This window comes from Leopardus geoffroyi, chromosome A1 (genome assembly GCF_018350155.1).
Source record: "Leopardus geoffroyi isolate Oge1 chromosome A1, O.geoffroyi_Oge1_pat1.0, whole genome shotgun sequence".
NCBI classification, from domain to species: domain Eukaryota; kingdom Metazoa; phylum Chordata; class Mammalia; order Carnivora; family Felidae; genus Leopardus; species Leopardus geoffroyi.
In genome coordinates this window covers 235,115,026-235,120,313 of record NC_059326.1, presented here as the reverse complement: position 1 = coordinate 235,120,313, position 5,288 = coordinate 235,115,026, and the positions used below count along the sequence as shown (strand labels likewise).

Here is a 5,288-nt window from a genome sequence, read left to right as displayed (position 1 = left end):
ATTATCTAACACTCATTATTAAATAATACTAATACTTCAGCTGGATACAAAATTCTAAGCAGAAGGTTATTTTCTTTTAATACTTTATAGATTATTTCATTGTCACATGATTTCTATTATTGATATTGAGAAGTCTTTGCCAGGCAAATTTTCACTATGGAAGTAACTTTGTTTTTTTTTTCCACTGGAAACACTTAAGATCTTTTTTTTTCTTTTTGGAGTTCATAGCTTCATCATGATGTGTCTAGGTGTGCATATCTTTTATTTATTGGATTCATTGATATTTTTGAGAAATTTCCAGCCATTACACTTGGACTGTTTCTTCTCTTCCACTCTCTCTGTTTTCTCCTCTTGAAATCCTTTTGGAATATATAACAATAATTTGGTCCCTCATTTCTGTTAAGAAATATGTGTTTCCTTTTGGAAATTACATATACAATTATTATATGTATTATATATGATACATATATTATATGTAATATATACTAAGTATATATTAATATTTAATAATTAATAAATAATTAACAGTTTTATGTTATATGGGTGATATATATATATAATATGTCACCCATATAACATAACATTGCTAATTATTTATTAATTATTTAATTATCATACTCATAATTATTAATAGTTACATATATATAGTTACACACATATATATAATAATATGCGTTGTTTTAAAAAATCTTATTTAAGAAGAGTTATTCTGTGATTATAATTTTCTAAGCATTTTGTAAATACCGTTTCACTTAGTCCCTAAAACAAGCCTTGTGGTAAAGTTGAGTAGGTCCCTAGAGCAATCCTACAGTCCATTATCGCTCTCTTCTGCTTCGTACAATCTCCCCGTTTCCTCAATTTTTCATTTCAGTTATTGGGTGATTTTCACGTCTGCCCTGTCTTCAGTTGTATCTTGTCCCTTCCTTACACGTTGAGTCCTTCTCTTCATGTCTTGGGTTATTTTTAATGTTGTCATCTCCCAGGCACTCCCTGGCAGTCTTCCACCTGATGCTCTGGGACAGTTCACGTGACTGACCGTGTCTTCTGACCCCTGTCGTGGCAGGTTCTTCCTTAGTGCGTGAACTGTGGCTTCATCTTGGGTGGATGCTGTAGCTGGTAATCTTTGGCAGACTAGGTTGGAGGTAAGTCCCCAGGACGTGGTTTCAGTGTTTCCTTTTGGTTGTGCCTGGGGTATTCTGCCTGCGTGCCACTGGTATGCCAGTTCAGGACCTTCCAGATAGACGTAATATAAATTTCACCGCGTAGGCTGGCCCACATTAACTGTTCTTTGGAAGTACTTCTTTTCCTCTCAAAGCCCAGACCAAGGCAGGCTAGGCTGCTCCTTTTCTTCCTGAACTAATCAGCAGGTTTTTCTTCCTCCCCCTTTTACTGACCATGTAATTCTGTGAGGCTCCTAACTGGGTGCCATAGACCTTGTGGAGACCCATGGCTTTTCTTACACAGACTTCCACTCCCACCCACAGCCTGGTCTCCCCATTTCTCATCCTTTCTAGAAGCTTTAGCAACAGATGCTGCTTGTACCTTTCTTCTCAGGCCCCACACTTCAGCACCCCCGGAAATTTCTGTTGCTTTTCCGATATCTTATCTATACATTCCAACATATATCACGGCATGTCTATCTGTTTCCTAGTTGATTTGCAAGACAGTATGGCATAGCAGCTAATAGGGTGGACTCTGGAACCTTATAGCCTTGGCTCCAGCCCAGTCTCACCCCTCAGGATGTGTAGAAAGCTTCGAAAGTTTCCTAACTTCCCTGCTTCAGGTATGTCATTTGTAAGTCGGGATGGGGCATTCCCTTTCTCATTTGATGTGTAAGAAATGAGTAAGTTAGCTGATATAAAGCATTTAGAGCCGCTTTTAGGCTCTCTGTAAGCAGCAACTGTCATAATTGTTACACATTTGGGTTTAGAAGGTCATATTGTTAGAAACCAATGTCTCCTTCAGTGCAGTCTTAATATAATAGGTACTCTTTCAATCGCGTTTTAAATAATCAAGTTTTCTTGATAAAAGCTTTACGCTCGTTTATTATGTACATAAATTTTTAACGATGTCCCAGGGCCACATGAGCCCTGAGAGGTAGGTATTATTATCTCCTTCTGGCCAATAAGAAATGTGGACGTACAGCTGCCTCCCAGAGCCTCAGCAGGGATCAAGGATGCAAATCCTAGCCTCCACAGCCCTAAATTCCTTGCTTTTCCTACTTGTATTGAAGACAAGCACCTTTATTTGGCGCCGTAGTAATAGTCTCTGGCAGTAACCTCAGTTTTTGGACCATGAGACCCTAGACACGCCACAGTACTCTCTTCTTAGAGCACCTGAGTTGCTGAGTACAAGAAAAGGAAACGGAGCTATGTGAGTACAGAAATGGCAGACCCAAGTTTCTAACAGGATGCAAAAGCCAACACCGGAGGGCAGGTGGATTCAGGTGCGATGACAATGGGGGAGTGGAGACCTGTCCTATCCTCTACACTGCTCTGCCCCACAGGCAGTCCTTGCCTTACTAGCATTGAATTCAATGGACACAATACCTTTTCAGCAGGCATCAGGAAAACCTACTCTAAAACCTCCTGCTTTGTCCCGTCCCAGTTCAGAATCCCTTCAGGGGGAAGAACTTTCAAGAGGGGGTCGGCCAGCCCAAAACTTCCTCCCTCCACACCACTGCAGGCTGTGCTTTTTCCAACTTGAAAACGAGGTCATGGCCACTGGATCTCAAGCTCAGGGATCTCCCCACAAGACCCTGTGTGTGTAGGGGGGTTCGCTCCTGGGCCGGCGCCCAGAGCATTTCAAACACCATGACAGAACGAGACACAGACCATTTTTCCCCCTCACTCATCTCTGATGTATGGATGTGTCTGCTTTCAGAGGAAGTGGTCGCAGGGCTTCACAAATGTCCAAAAATGAGCTTTTGGAGCTCAATCTCCGTCTGAGTTAGAACTGCTTGTATTAACATTTGTTTTGAATTGTTGCTCTGTTTTGTTCTGTGAGCCAAAAGCAACTTTCCTTTGAAGTCCTGCCCCTCTTCTGGGAGGGAGTTACCAGCTGATTCAGTTCTGTTTGCGGGAATGTAAAAGTTCATTAAGAATTAATCACAGGATTGAAAAATATCTCGCCATCTGTAGCCCTCCTTCTTATTATCCCCCAAAGTTCTCGAGACTTCTATTTCTGGCGTTGTTCTCTCTCCCCAGCCACGGAAGAGTTTCAGCCAAGTTGGACGGGTTCCTTCTCAAAGTTAAGAATCCAGGGTTTGGTGACTGCGGGGGTTTGATGTTCTGCTACAGGTGCCGTGGGGGGGCCTGCGGAGGGACAGATGGGAGGCAGCGTGTGGCCGAGGGGGCGATGGCTGTCAGACTGGAGGCCGCCCGGGGGTGTATCCATTTGCGGGGTTTGGGGTTTGTCCTCAGGGCTTTTCTTGGAGAAAACTTGTTCTCTCTGAGTAAAAATACCCAGGAAGGAGGTTAATGTAGCCCTCTCTGCGCGACTGACTCTGATTCGTCCCGCTGTGGGGCCATCGACTTCCTCGCTCATGGCCTTTCCAGGAACCCAACCAGCTCTAAGTCAACCCAACCCCCAAGAGGATCCATCTCGGCCGCCAGCGCCCTGGTAGCTCGTGCAATTTTGCAGGACGTGGCTCTTTTCCCGTCCCACGTATCATGTCCGTGGAGTCACCGCTCACCCTCAGTGCATGCCCCTCTCTGCGGGTCTCCGTCCCCAGGGCGGCATGGTCGGCACGGGCTGCCAAGAGGCGAGAGAAGGAAGTCGTCCTTGGCCAGGGAGGTCCAGAAGGGAGAGATTTTTGCACATGTCGGGAACAGCCCGGTTGACGAGGAGACGGCCTTTAAATCCCGGGAGCGGGGCAGGTCCTGTGAGGGATGAGAGCTGCCTCTGATCAGCAGAGAAATCCAGTGCCTCCAGCGTGCTGGGTATCGTGGCTCTCGTCCCGGGCGATCAAGAAGGGAGATGCAGCAGAGAGCACAGAGCCACGTAGCACTGGTATCGGGAGCCGGGGACATCTGTGTTTCCTTTCTGGTTGTCTAAATATGCTGTCTAGACACGTCTCCAATCTCACGTTCGCGGCTCTGCGGGATTGCAAGCTGTGTCTCTGGCTGAGAAGCTGTCTGCCATTGTCTCCGTCCTGAATAGAGATGGGACAAGACACACGCAAAGCGATATGAAGCACCGGACTCCGCCACAGAGACACCGCCTCGTGGAAAATTCTAGAAACTAGCGTACAAGGATGTGAATGGCGGTGGAGGGCAGTTAAGTGGGGAGACATAGAAAAGGATCTGTTGGACTACTGCTCCCTCTCTCCTTTGCCTTTGCTGACTCAGGGCGGGCAGCGAGCGGGTGGCTGCGGGGAGGGGGACGCAGGTGGCCTATCCTGGCTCCTGACCCTTCCAGGCTCACCTCCCCTGAGCCACGCTGCCGCCGTCTGCTGCCCTGCCACCTCACATCAAGTGAATTCCAGCCGTTTCAAACTCAAGTGCAGAATTCAGATGGGCAATCAACACCACGCTGAGCAATGCACTCTGCCTACGTGACATCACGGCCCCCGGCGCCCCCTCGGCTGCGCCCCCCCACCCGAGCCATCCCTGGAGGCTGAGACTCAGCCCTACGGGGAGTTGAGGACTTTGGGGCCCTGCAGCCACACTCCAGTCTCTTGAAATCAAAGCCTCCAAAGGAGGCTCCTCGTTGGAAAACCGTTTCATAGTTAAAAGATGCATAAATCTGTACCTGCCATTTTTTTCTCTTTGCTCAAAAATGTTATCCAGTAACATGTTTACCTGCAAAGGTTGAAAAAACATCACGTTCATCTATCCCGTCCATCCTGAAGGCACAAGGGATTGTGGGTTAACGGTTTTCTGCTTGTTTGCCACGGGATCTGGAGCTGAGTTTGGAAGGAGGAGAAGGGAAAGCAAATGGACATAAAAAGATACATGTCTCATATTCTTATCACGTCCTTCTGGAGAAAATAACCATGGGAGGGCAGGGCTGTAACTTGGGAGCCCTGCGGTGTGCCCCCAACCAGTCCCAACAGCTACAGCTCGGTCCCCCAACCCGTGGCCTGGTGTAGCTCTTCTCTTAGGAACGTGTTTTGCTGGCAGGTGCTCTTGGCCCCCAGCCCAGCCTCACAGCCACCATGACCTCGACACGGCATGCTGACCTGGAAGCGGCAGTGATGCTGTGCCCCCAGGACCTCCTCGCAAGACCGCCTCCCCGTGGGGATGATGGGTACCCTGGGCTTTCCTCTTCAGGTGGGATTGACGCAC

At 47.4% G+C, this 5,288-nt stretch overlaps 1 long non-coding RNA gene across 1 annotated transcript; it reads right to left on the bottom strand.

Moving 5' to 3' along the window:
- Positions 1-2,370: 2,370 nt before the first annotated feature.
- Positions 2,371-4,900, bottom strand: LOC123579100. Its single transcript, XR_006702624.1, has 2 exons — positions 4,803-4,900; positions 2,371-4,153 (listed from the first exon to the last, which is right to left on the bottom strand). It is a non-coding gene; the product is annotated as an uncharacterized LOC123579100 (long non-coding RNA).
- Positions 4,901-5,288: the final 388 nt, after the last annotated feature.